Below are 14,209 nucleotides of genomic sequence, written 5' to 3'. Positions count from 1 at the left end.
AAAATCTCCCACAGCAAAGCTGGTAAGAGCGTGTGGTGTGGAAGCGTTTTGTATTCGTGAGGACTTCAGCAGCAACTGTATTACAGACTTGAACAGAAGCAGGGTTTGTGACTGGTGGTGACTACTTCATCTTGAGTTATAATACAACCTACAAGCCTTCAGTTAGAAAATGGATGACCAGGCCAAAATGTCAGCCTTTTTTTGTGCCTCTCCTATCTGGGATGTGTTGATAGTGCAAAAAAAGCTTATATTTCTTAGCGTGTTTGCTACATTATGGTGCTCACCCAATTCTAGTTTCATGAACGTATCTTCTGCATCTATCACATGTATTTTGTGTGTCCCATAGCCAGCTACTGAACATGTGAAACTATGTGATTTAAAACACGTTTTGAACCAGTTTCGCATTGTCTTTCTACTTTTCAAAATTTGATTAGCGAGTAGTTTGGATGATCCAATGGTTGTACTGGAACTTCTTAGGAGACGGCTGTGCTTCAGCCCTTTCTTTGGGATTTAGGCTGGTTTGTCAACTGAGAGTTGCACTGAATGATGGGGGGGGAAAGCTGGGGATTTACGTCGCTTTGGCAGACCAAGAGCAGTGGGGGAAGATGGGGATTTGCTGTGAGAGGCTTTAGCAGCTGAAGAGTTTCAGCCCTTAATGAAGTCAGAGTTGAAAAAATAAGGTTCAAGTAGTCCGGGGCGGAATGCCTGAACTCCGGTGTAATGTGGAGAGTCTGCAGCCAGCAATGGACCGGTGATCGGTGCATCGTGGCGGGGGGCTCCGAGAGGGAGACCTCAGAGGGGTAGGGGGAAACTGCATCAAGCGGTGGAAAAAATCTATAGAGTACCTGACCAGTTTACTGCTTTCTTCTAGTGGTACTTTGAAAATAGCAGACTAAAAGTAATCGAAGACAGCCTCTTTCTCTGCAAAATAAGTTAACGTGGACAAGAATGAATTTGATGACTTAACATATCAGTATAAATATCAGTATAACTGACTTCCCATATGAATTTCTACTTTCAGGTATTGGAAATTTGACTGAAGTCTACATATCATGCACTGGAGAAGGTAACAATTCTTTAATACTAATTTTGATTTGTTGGTGATAGTAATTTCTCTTCTTTCCTAATATCATTGCATTGAATGTCAAAATCTTCTTTGCATTGTTTGTGCCTTAAACTAAAGAATCTGCCCTTCAGTTTCTCAGTACATTGAGAGTGGGTTTTGTTTACCTTTTTTAAAAGAATATATCAGAAATCTGCATTTACATTCTTAGAGTGTATATATTGCGTTTAGGCAATTCTGCATGGAAGGTTTATAGAAAACATGGAACAGCTTGCCTAGAGAAAACTGTTTTTGTAAATGTACCATTGTTTAAAAGAATGTATGTAACTTAAAGAATGAATCTTTTACAAAAGGATATTTATATCTTGTTATCAATACTGTTTTTTCTGGTTTGGCTCTTCATTTTTCTTGTCATGAGATTTTTAAAATTGGTGTTTAATTAATCATTGAATGATTGACTCTACAGTTGAATTAGCCAAACCAACCTGTGGCACTTCTGCAACTCAAATTTTCTTAATTGAATGTCCAAAGGAATCAATGTTGTTAGTTGAGAGGTGGGTTTTGTGCTATATATCCTGAAATTATCTTGTGGGTTTTTTCTGGAATGGCATCAAGTATGAAATATAGATTTAAGCGTGAAATAATTCACTCTTTGGGGCGTCCAGCTCTGGTCCAGTCAAGAGGAGAAGGCTGTGGCTTTCTGCCGGTGCTTTCCTCTGCATCCCTACTGTGTTGCTTTTGCCCTCTCCCAAAACTGCCCCACCAAGCTTGGCTTCCATGTAGCCAATCTCCACGGATAAAATTGCTATCAAAGAACAACGTGCTTTTCAGTATGAATTATGTTATCTCCGAAGGAGAACAAAACCTTTTCAGAGCTTACAATGAAATATTTACAAATTAAATGTGGTCTTCCTTCTTAGTTTTAGGCATTATTGCCCTATCTGTTCAGAGAGGTCACAGATGCCTTCTGATCAAAATATTTAATTTCTTTATTCATCTTTGCCTTGGAGTAATTCTGAAGTCTCTCCTCAGTTCTGGGTGGTGTTTACAATGCAAACTGAATTACTGCTGTAGATCAAGTAAACTATTCTTACTCAGCTTGGGCCTTCTGAAATTTGCAAAGCCATCGTTGTGTGAGGTTTTCAAAGACTGTGTGATAAATTTTCTGATATATCACTTTCTAGTGGTCTGAAAGGAAAAGCTTATTTTTTAATATAAAAGATAACTTTGAATAATGGACTCCTCATCCCTTTGGACAGTATTCCTAAATTAGCCTCAAAGCCCTTTCTTGGGTGAAATCTCGTTTTCAGGTTCCCCACGGTAAGGAGGAGATACTGATACCCATTTAATTTGGAAAGTGTTTTCAATCTGCTGATGAAAAGTACTTCTGAAGAGTTAGGCAACCTTGATTAATTGAGCCTGAATAAGAAGTGCAGGATCAAATCTCAGGGTATTATTTTTAGGCTGCAGACTTGTGTTCTGCATTCCAAATCCTTAAACGCCACTTTGATAGCAAGTGTGAACGACTGGAGTAGACAGCTATATGCATACTAGTAATGGCTTGCAAATGCTGACACCACTACAGACAGAAGAATGGAAATTGCTTTCTGTTTACAGAACAACATAACTATTTGGTAAACACTTCTCATTAGCAAGAATGTGATCAGAATTTGTGTTAAATGCCTGAATTCTGTGGTATAACTTGTGTGGCATTTGTAGCGAGGTGGTATTAAAAAAAGCTAAGTGTAAGTACTTAGCAAATACAAGCGCTTAAAAGATCAGTGATGCAATGTGTAGTGTTCAGGTCTGATACCAGGACCACAAGCCAGAATTGTGTTCTTGTGGTGTATGGGGAGGGGGGTCAGAATAGCAATCTGAAAAAAAAAAATCAAGCCTCTGATGTCCTGAGCAGGGAACTTGTACAGACCCTGTGTGTCTGAAATCTGCCCCTCGCTGATGGGGCTCTTGGCTAGCAGCATACCTCGAGAGCCAGCATTGTGCCCTCAAAGAACTAAGCACAGCACCCGAGGTAGGAAAGTGAGGGGTCACGCACGTTGTTACGCTTGGCAAAAGTACACTTGTGGGGACTGCAGATTCGGGTTTTACACACGTTTCAGCTCCGAGGGAAGGATTTTCAAACCCACACTCTTAAGCTGCGTGTGGTCCTTGCTAAGCCCTAAGCAAGGCACGGAGGAAGCCAGGTTTGGGGTTTTGCTTCTGGTCTGTTTGGTGAACTAAAACTGGCTGTTGTTACTTAAGTGACTCAGTAAGTACAGATTTGAAAGGAAACATTTGTGCATTTTAATAGAATAATTACAAAATGCTACTTTATTACCTGTCAAGCTAATTAAAACAGCTACAGGCTAACAGTCATCTTAGAAAGCTTGTAGCATCTGTGCATTGTATTCAACAACCAGGCTTACAGTGTAATTTTAATTAGAAATATTACCAGCAGACGCAGTGTACACTTGTGCTGGAGAAATGTCCTTTCCTGCAAAGGAATGCTGAATGTGCTGGGTAATAGCTCTAGGAAAGGAAATTATAATGAATATGCTTTTCTGCCTTATAGTCTGCGTAACAGTTAATTACAGCATGGTTTGAAACTGTAGGGTCTGTCTTCCTCCACTGGCATCCAGCACCAAAGTGGTAGCTTCCCATTTGCTTGGTGTGTGAATGTTTGTGTCTTGTAGCTGTTGGCTACTCGAATCTGGAGAACTGCCACTCATTCCAGGTGGAAACTTGCTCAGTTGGAAGCGCTGTGGGTCGTGTGTAAGAGGATTACTTGGATATAGGCTTACTGTATGTAATTTCTAGATCACTCCTCCAAAGACAGGAGTTGTTTGTGGTCTCCAGGCATCCCTCTGCTTCTCGAGATCCACAGAAAATAACTGTTCTCCTTCCTAGGCTCGTTATTTCTAGATGCGTCTGCCACCATGTGCTCTTACTCTTTCCCTGCTTCTCTGAAGATCTGCGATGTCCTTTCCTCCTTCATTATCTCCTGGTTTCTTCCATCCCGGTTCCTTTCTCCCCCTCTGCACCTTCTGTGCCTCCCTGCCAGCCCTCTCCTTTTCACTTCCTTCTCTCGTGTTAGCAGGGTTTCTCATGCCACCAGTGCTCCCCTCTGGGTGGGAAGCCCGAACAATTAAAACTGAACCAATTGTTCTAAAGTAGTTTGAAAAACTGAATTAGCAAAATTGCCACTTTACGGTGGATTTAGTGGTGTCTTTTAAAAGATGAGCAGTCTCTGCTCTCCTTGAAGTTGTACCTCAGAGATAGTTTGCTAATTTTACAGCAGAATGAAATGACAACTTCTTGATACATACAACTTGGATTATAATTAATTATTGCAGGGGCAGCATTTTGCTTGAGATTTTTCCTTATGCAACAGTAATATTTAGGATGCAGTACTCATGACTTGCCTTTTCTTCATAAGAACATGATGAATACAAAAGCACCGATCAGATACTTGAACAAAACTTACAATAAAGTTCTGTAAGTCATGGGCACCTGCCCAGATCTCTCCCTTGCAAGCAGGTTTTGGAAGACGAGCTATTACCTAAAGAGATGTGCCTCACTTCAGTGAGAGCTTTCTCTTGCAGTTGTGCAAAACTTTCTGAGTATATTGTTTTTCAGAATACGTGCGAAGATACGTGTTGTCTGTGTTCCCTGAGTGGGTATATGGGGCTGAAAATAATGCCAATGAAGGTCTGGTAAGGCAGCAATACCATTATTTATGAAATCTGATGCAAAGAATATTTCTGCATGAAGCAAATCTGCCCTTCTGCACTTGTTTGATACTGTAAAGAGATTATCGTGGCCTTACAAGAAGGTTAAGATATCATGAAGTTTAATACACTCTGAAAATAGTCCTGTTAAAGCCACTGTTGCTTGTGATTGATGATGCAGGTTATGATGGTAGTTCTAAATCTTGTGTTTGTGTGTACAAATTGCTATTTTCCAGCCTTTTCAAGGTTGCTAATTTTATCTTATGGTGCAGCCCATATTTAAGGATTTCATGTTGCATTAGCCTTTGATTAAGGGGAAAGTAACTTTGATGATAAAATGCCAGTAAAAGTGCTTCTGTGGACTAGCTTGGAATAATTTATCAATCATTCTTCATGACTGAGAGCATGTTTTGGACATGAGGGTCACCCTTTGAGGATTAATTTTCCAAGATAAACAGCTAATGGCTGTTGGATGATCATGGTCAAAAGCAATTACTATGGTATTTTTAAACTGTTCATTACTACAATAAAGAGTCACTAAACTGAGTAAGTTTTAAGCCATTGCTTAAATAGCTAGGTCAAGATGCATCAGCCTTGATTCAAAGGCGTTATTGCATGATAAAGTTGCTGACGCTTCCCACTGCCTGCTCTGGCAGAGGCAGGTCCTGACAGTCCCTTTTGCCTATTTTGCCTTTTTTTTCCTATTAACTGAACTTTCTGTACCCTTTAGGTTAGCAACTAAAATAGCCAGCGGGCAGTTTTATTGGAGTCCTCTGTAAATAGCAAAGTGAACATGTATTTTCCAGATATTGTGAAGAGTATTTCACAGCTGGCTTATGTTTATGGGCAGGTGTCACTGCTTCTTATCTTCTGGGCTTCAGGTTTCCTTTCTTCTGTCTCCTTGTTTAATTTCTGCAACACTGTCGTCAGGTGAGCTTAAAGGTATAGAGGAACAGTATATTGTGAGGACAACTCCTGAACTGCTAAAAGACGGAGCCTTCTCACGGATGTAAAAGTGGTAGAGTCTGAAAGCAAAAGAAGTATGTCTGAGATAAACTACTTCTATTTAATAAAAAAGGGAGAGCCTTAAACAACGAAGATAGAGGTAGCTGCTGTCAGAAGCACTACTTAAAAGGAATGAGAAACTGTCTTATGGAGGGATTAGTGTACTGAGAAATATACTGCTGAATCACTGGAAGCAAGCGAGCAATACGGAGTCTAGAGGCTCTGCAAAAAATAAAATGGCTGCTGTAATTCAATTAAAATCACAGTAGGATTTGCTGTTTGAGATGGTACATCCGTCATCCCATATCTCGTGGTGGCTGGTGCCTCAAGGGATACTTAAGTGAGTGTAGAGCTCCTGAAAAATGCTGGAGTGACAGTTCTGGAATGATGTGATTCTCCATTTACTCATAGACAGATGCATTTTCCCCAACACACCTATTGAGTTTGGACTGCTGCTTGGTCTTCATGCATTTGATGCTTTTTAGTAGATTGTTAATTGTAATCGAGAGTTGTAATTTATCCTACAAACTGGAAGAGGAACACCATGTGCTTTCTTTCAGAAAAATAATCAATTAACAAGAAATGGTTGAAGATAACTAAATTCAATGAGACTTACTGTATTTAGTATCGTGGATATAGGCTGGACTTCTAAAATCAAAAGCAACTTTTTACTCCTTTCAAAATTTATTTTTTAGGAAGCAATTTAAGCTAGAACAGTTGCTCACTTTGCTAGAACACCTGGGTTTAAAAGGCTCCCTGCAGGACCAGTTTGAGTTATTTGAAAAAGCATATCATCCTCCTTGGCATTGAAGAACTACAAATTTCAGACCCTCCATGTCTCTATATTCAATGTTTCATAGTTAACCAGGGCAAAAAGCATTAGTAATCTACAAAGCCCTTTTCAGAGGGAGAATTTCTTCAGCTCAAGCATCTTGATCAGAATCTGGCATCAAAATGAACATGAAAGAGCTTTCTCAGGCATGGAAGATTCAGAAGTCTGAATATGACCATGCGAATGCCCTGTGTGACGTGGGAAAGTTAAAAGCAGAATCCTTCTTGGGTTGAAGCCATGGCTGTTGTAATTATAAATATTGAAAGTTATTCTCTTTTATATAAGAATAAATAATATAAGGGAGATAGCGGTTGGAGGCAGCCTACTTGAAGGTATGCAGCACGAAGGAGCAAAAGGCTGAGAGGGTGAACGGGACCTTTAGCAAGACAGCTGTAGTGAGCCTTCCCTCCCAAACTGTAGCGCAATGACAACACGTGCAATAAGCGTTAAATAGGTTTGTGGAAAGGAAACTTGCCTCTTTCCTCCTAACCCAGCTTTCCCAGGTTGTGGGGTCAGACTGGAGAGAAGGCTTGGAACGGCCAGGGGGGAGCAAGCCGGCTGCTCGCGGGGCAGGAGGACGGGGAGTGGCAGCAGGTTGTGCTCTGCTGTGCAGCCGCGGCTGGGCAGCGCATCTTCCCCCGGGAGTCTGTGCCGCTGGGTAGCTGTGCTCTTGGTCTTGGTGCGCTCAGGTGTTTCTTAGGATGCGTCAGCAAGGTGCATCAATTGTTTAAATGCTTTTGGTTTTTAGTTGACTTCTTCAGCTTTCAGTGCAACTGGCTGCTGAGCTGACTGAAGAGACTTTCTTTCAAGCGAATGTTTGAAAGAAATAAGCGTATTTCAACAAGTCCTCATTAAAAGCGAATATCTGTTGAAAGCTTTCTCCACCTCTTGTCAGCTCGTTGGCAGGCTGTTGGTGATGGCTGTCTTGCTGTACAGGGTCCAACTGTACAAAGGGAGGACAGCGGGACTGCTGGGATGCTCAGCGTGGGAGCCGTGAGTCTGGGAGCCCCAGGGCCAGCGCCTGGGTGGTGAGGTCGCATCTCGCTGCTTTCCACTGCTGGGGCTGTGGACCTGCAGGGTTTGGCAGCTGCAGATCTAATGTTGTTAAGATTATTTTTTTTTAATATTATTTGAAGATGTGCTTGTGAGGTTTGAGGGGCTGAGTGGTGAGGAAAGTTGAATCGCTTCCACTCATTTCATTAGCGACATCCATGGTGCAAATCAGGAGGGGCCTGAAACACCCATAAAAGGGGCTCTGTCTGCAAGTGAAGGAGAAGAAATCAGGTGTGAGCTGAGTATCAATTTCAGGCAGATTAAATTGCACCAGTTTTACTTGTTTTTCAGTAAGCAAAAAAGTAAACATTTCTTGCTACAGGTGGGACAAGAGGTATGGCAATGGTTTTGACCATTGCTAAAATGACTTCTTTGCTTTCAAATCACGTGTTAATCATTTGAAATGCCTTGAATATGCCCTTAGCAATTTTCAATAGCATCAATTAACATTTAGGAAATTAATTGCAGACTACTAGAATATTAAACATTTACTTTAGAAATGTAAATGAGGTGTACCAACTTTGCATCTCACATGCCCCTTAACCCAAATATTCATAAGGCAAAAATTGCTCAAGTCAGCAAACATGAAGGTGTGTTTTGGTGCTGAAATTACAAAATATGAAATGATTGCTGCCAGGTTTTGATACTGCACCAGTGTATTCAAGTTCTTTGCTCAGATTCATGGTGCTGGAGCAGTTTGAAACTGAAAAAAGTGATACCTCTGGCTAGAAATCAGCAAATCCAAAACCAAACCAAACCATGTTTGGATGAAATGCCAGAGCCTGTCTACCCCTCATGGTTCCTTGTGGCACACTTTATGCTTTTCCTCCTCTTTTTGTTTTTTTTTTTTTTAAAGATTGACTCCCAAGAAATAAACAGCTTAAACAGAAATTAAGGTGCTTCAGGAAATCCATAATTAGTTAAAATTCATCTTTACTTTGTCAATTAAAATATTTAGTCTAATCTTTACTAGAACCTAATTTTATCACCCTTTTATTGTTATCAATACAAAATATGATATATATGATTCTGCAAAAAGGTGTTACAGCATGACTTACTCTTTGAAATGTTTACCTGGTCTGTCCGTCTTTTCCTGTATTGATCTTGGGTACGTGTTTGCATCTCTTGCCCCAATAAAAGTGCTTTGGCAAGCTGATGCATTGCTTCAAAGGATCAATCTGCCAACTGAAGGAATAAGAAATAGTCCTCAGGGCAAATTTTGAAGTCTATTTTGAATTTTGATTCTTAGTTTCTTTTACTCAGGGGCATAGTTGAAGACAGTGTCTTTATTAAGAAGGAAAATAAGACTGTTTTGTTTTGCTTAATTCATTCAACCTGATCATTGTATCTATTTATACTGTCTTGGGAAGAACATCATTGCCTCCTTACTTGAAACACGTCTTTGGTTTCAATGTCTCATAATGTTATTTTTTTAAATTATAAAACTTCTTGTATAAAATGTTGCAAGTTTTGTTTTCATAGAATAGTTGAGTTTGGAAGAGATCTGTAGAGATGATGTAGTGCAACTGTCCTGCTCGAAGTTTTCTAGTAAAATGTTATTTCGGTACTTACTGAGTGGCAGCTGTCCTCAATACACCATGTGGCATAAGGAGGGAATCAGAATATGACTCTTTTTGGTCTCCATTACGTAATTCTTTCTAGTCTTTTTTCACCACTTCAGCTCCCTTGCCACTTTTAAATCTTTTAGAAGTTATCACTTTAGTCTCACAGCCACTATTTTCATTATCTTCACATAAAACAACTCCCTTCCATCAGTTCTTTCCTGTAGGACTCTTACTATTGGCTCTGTGTTTTCCTTTGTACTTCCGACTCATTACCTGTTACGAGGATGCAGCAATGTATATTAGTTGTCGCTCACTGTAATGTACTTATTTCAATAGCTTAACTGCCCAATATTAGTATTTCCTGAATATGGAGTCATAAAGCTAGTAAACTGTATTTCGTGCACTACTAAAGTTAATGGGAATTTGGATCAGCTTTGTGGTGCCCTACTTCAAAGTAGTTCAAAGATCTCTTATTTCCCCATTTTCCCTTAATCTTCGTTCCTCTCATTCCACAAGAATTATCACAATTCTACTGTATCACCTGCTTTGATACGCGAGATGTTATCTTCAGCACAGTCCTTGAAGTTGTTTTTTCTTCCACGGGAAGCAGATGGAAAAAACTGTTTTCGTGCTGAACAGATGCACCCTGATTTTCTTTGGTTTTGTTTAGGTTTTGCCACAGTCTGTTATCCTAGCATTAAAACACCTTTTCAGAGGCTGATGATTAGAGCTACCTCTCTTTCCCCCCTGTAAAATGTTGCTATAGCATCTCTTTCGCTTTTTTGACTGTTTTCACAAGGTGTGCAGTACTGTAGCTGCATAGGCTGTGCAGTAAGTTACAGCACTTGAACGTGAACTTCAGCCTTCACCACTGACAATCGCATTTTAGTAATTCTTTTTGATGGTGCTACAAGAATATGTTGCTCATAACATCTTTTTATACATCCAACTCTTTATACACCCAACTTCCCAATCTTTAGCGTGCAAGCGTCCTAAACAGCTTGCGCGCTCGTGGGACCAGCTCACGTCTGTTCCCGCTCAGCACAGCCTTGCTCTGAGATCAGCCCATGTGCTCCTTGTTCCCACCAACGCCTATGAAAACCCACCCTAGTGTCTCCGTTATCGTTTTTGCCTTATCGTTGACTTCTGTTGTACTTTATTGTATACCATTTTATAGCTAGCTACAGTCTTTCGTATCAATTTGTAATGGGGGTTATATTGATTAGCTTGGCTAGGCTTGTTTTTAAACTAGAAGGATATTGGAAGGGAATGGCTGACCCGCCGAGGAAGTACGAGCCCCTTACTTTCTGGCGCTTAGCAATACACTACTTTTTCTTCAGCATCTGTTTGGGACTTCTGTGTTGTGCACTAATTACAGTTGCCATTTAATTGAGCTGCACACGAGTTGGGGATGCAGGCCCTGAAGTCTCAGCTGCTCCTGCGGAGAGGATCCCGGGCTACGCGTGTGACGCTGCACCAAGCAGAAGGGTGGTGGCTATGGCACATGCAGTACGGATGGGTGTTACCTTATTAGAATTCACCTGCTGGCTTTCACAATTGCATTAGTGTGAACTTTGTGTCTCTAAGCAAGGTTTAAGTGGTCTTTTTAGGAGGACTTCTGGCCATACTGTCTTTTCTCAGAGAAACGTGGACCTCGGCTTGCTCCTTCAGCTGCCGAGAGAGTCTGCGGCAGCTCGAAGTCATTATGCAGCGTTACAAATAACTTCAGACAGGAGATGTGCTACTTCTCTCTCCGGTGGAGTGTTCCTCAGATCTGGAAATTGCTTCGGTTTTCAGACAGAGCTGTAGACCTGGACTAAGTCCGGGCATCCCCGTTTTATGCTGTCTCTTTGTAACTGTCAGAACTCATCACGTACATCTGCCGGACCGTACGTGTGGCATGCGTGCTAAGTCACTCCGTGGCTTTTTGCACCGTGACTCTCCCAAGGAGATGCCGTCGTCTTCGCTGGATTTCCATTTCTTTGTCTCTAGTGCTTTCTGCAATTTACTGCAAGTCACAAGTCGCATTGTCTTGCTTGTTATGCGAGCCTGGCCAGTGACCCGCAGTTTTTACTCTTGTAGGCTTTTGGGTTTGTTTTTTATCTTTTCTCCCCCTTATACCCTGTGTTTACCATCTGCATTTTAGACATACATTTCAAGTATTTTTATAACCCCTTATACTGTATTTTCAACTCAGTTAATTGTACCAAGTTCACTTTCTGTAGTAATGCACAAAGTGGTTGCAGTCTTTTTGTTCTGCTACAGCCGGTAGCAGAAAAAATCATGTTTCCAGATGACTTTCATTTTCCTTCCTAAGCTATTTTCGTGTAGTTCTGCATTCCAGTGCGCTCTCTGTACTAAAGCTCTTTATGCTGTGGTGTATTTTTAACTAATGATGTGTCACCGTACCAGCTTGGATTTTCGTGTAGCTATTCTGTAAACAACTGAAGTTCCCTTTTAAGGGGGAGGAGGAGGAGCAGAAACGGTGCCAAAGAGTTGCGAGTCGTGTTCATCCTCATGCAAGCAAAAGAGATCAGACTGGCCTAGGACCAAATTAATTAAATGTTCCATTTAGTGGAAGATGTCAGTTAGGAATAGATAATACTTTCCATCTGAAGTGCTTCACTGGTAGAGAATAACGTCTCTGTGTGAGCAAGCGGCTTCTGAATGTTACACAAATGTCAAAGCGCTAGCAAAAGTTTTAGGGCTGAGACTTTGCCGGTGAATGTTATCTCTTGGCAGGTTTTTCAGCTCCAACTTTTCCATTAAGAGGGGCAGCGTCAGCAGAGTGCTCAGGGATTACAGGAGCCGGAAGGATCCAAAGCATCATGGAATCAAAGGGAAACTCGGAGTAGTTATTCTTGTTAGTGGATTGCAGTGCCAGGTCCATGAGGAGCAGGAGAACGTGAGGGTTTAGAGAATAATAGTGGACATTATTCATTTATAATACATTTATATTTAATGAACTGGTAATTGTGACATACAATGAAGAGAGAAGAGTAAACCTCTGGGATTAAGTTTGAGAAAGGAGTTAGGAAAAGGACTTGGTCAAAGTAAAGCAATACATTGACAAGAAGATTTTTTTTCTTAGCGAAGTATGTGGGGAGAGGAGGAGACGGGAATGCTTTCCTATTCATAATTTTCTGCAGTAATCGAATATAGCTGGAGTTTCTGAAACTTGAGATATATCTATATATATAGGTATCAATGTAAAGTCAGTTACCTGGAATATGTATTCTTAGGTTGCAGAAATGTAATTTCACATACTGTAGATTAGGTAACTTTAATAAGCATTTACTGATGTAATACTGCCCTCTGCTTAAGGTATGCCAAACTTCATTGCACAGTTGTACACTTAAAACAAAACATACCTGAGCAAAAAGTATGTGTATCTTCATCCAGGATTTTGGATCATGTACAGGTCTGGAAGGCTAAATCCCTGGTATTTGTGGGATGCAAAACGTGAGCACTGGCTGGACCAACTGTGTTGCAGGTGGGTCCTGTTACCCATCTGGTGGTGTGGGATTCTCCTTATGGCTACAAAAATAATGTGAAGTTTTTTTGTTATTCTGCTCTAAAATGTTTATGTAATAACTTTAGTTTACTATAAGAGTCTTGACTAGAGGTTGTTAAGCAAAAGAATGAAGCTAATTTACATATCCATGAAAATCAGAATGGCTCATTTTGATTAATCTGCTTGAAATACATACCAAAAGGATGAAAAATTACTTGCTTGTCATCTGAAGTGACTTAGTGCACTTGATTCTGCCACTGTACATCAGTTTTTGCTTGTAGCCACTGTAAGCGTATTTCATGCGGAATAGCAGCATCTTGAATTACCATTTTCAGAGAGGACATAGAGAAACAGTCCCCCATTTCACTTGCTCTTTTTTCTTTTTCGGGGATCAGCTTGTGGTCCACTTCATAGCCAAAAACTGTTTGATACTGATCTTCTAGGTTATCTACATAGCATTGTTTTTTTAATCCCATAAATATTTTTGGTCAGTTTTAACTGTGCAAATCTGAGTCCACTTCTAATACTTTGGCCCAGGATTTGGCCAGCGTGATGTGGTACCTTGTGTGCTCTGTGATGTCCCGTGCACCGGGGGCAGCCGAAACTTGAAGTGACAAAATATGGGAGACACCTGAAGTAGGCTACAAATGCAGATAGAGGTGTTGGCACACAATCGCCACAGCACGTGGACGTCTGGCAGGATTTCTGGTTCGCGACTTAAGTGAGAAATATCAGAGGCACAAATGTGATCACCACTTGTCTCGCGGGTTTTTTCCTCCCAGTTCACCATGTCACTTCTCTTGATAGAGCCTCAGCTTGCAAGCGCTCAGGCATGTCTCAGCCTTAACCAAGGAATTAAGCCATCTGGGCTGGAAGAGATTAAAATATTAACAAGAGCATAATCAAAATATAGAGTCCCTGACAGCTGCCTGCTGCTCACTTAGGTATAACCCCATGCCAGCGGAGGTGAAGGGCGCTGCTCTGTGCAGGGTAAGCTTGCAGAGCCCTCCCCGTGCGCTCCTGCCTGCTCCGGTCCCACGGGTCTTGCAGGACCTCCCTGAGCCCTTGTGCAGCATCCAGACATTCTGTGCATTCAGCTGATGTAAATCCCTGTCGCTCCATTAGCTGCACGGGAGTGATGTTGATTTGTCCAAACTGATCATCTGTCCCATCTTCTGCCAGTCGTCATGGAAAAAAAACCCCCACAATTTCAGAATTCCCTTCTCAAAGTCTGGGGTTAGTAACACAAAGTGACAGAGTTAAAACTCTGCATTTTATATATAAATATTAGATGTGATATGTTCTGCTTTATTAAGAAAATCTATTTGGCATTCTGTTACAGAAGAACTAATTGGGTCCACAGTGAGTGCATAAATTAGGGTTGCCTTATGCAGCACCACTAATTTATGCACATCAGGGTTTGAAAATGTTCTAGGCACCTTTAGAAGAGAT

At 41.0% G+C, this 14,209-nt stretch overlaps 1 protein-coding gene across 1 annotated transcript in view; it reads left to right on the top strand.

Annotated features, from left to right (window-relative positions):
* LOC142086084 (contactin-4) overlaps positions 1 to 14,209 on the top strand; it is a 345,243-nt gene that overhangs the window by 39,750 nt on the left and 291,284 nt on the right. Inside the window, exon 2 of the mRNA XM_075158605.1 lies at positions 1,022 to 1,066. The gene's annotated coding sequence lies outside the window, so the exon portion shown is untranslated. The remainder of the gene's footprint in view (positions 1 to 1,021; positions 1,067 to 14,209) is intronic.

This window comes from Calonectris borealis, chromosome 10 (assembly GCF_964195595.1).
Source record: "Calonectris borealis chromosome 10, bCalBor7.hap1.2, whole genome shotgun sequence".
Classification (NCBI taxonomy): Eukaryota; Metazoa; Chordata; class Aves; order Procellariiformes; family Procellariidae; genus Calonectris; species Calonectris borealis.
Note: the sequence above shows the minus strand (reverse complement) of the source record. Positions and strands in the feature narration are given on the sequence as shown.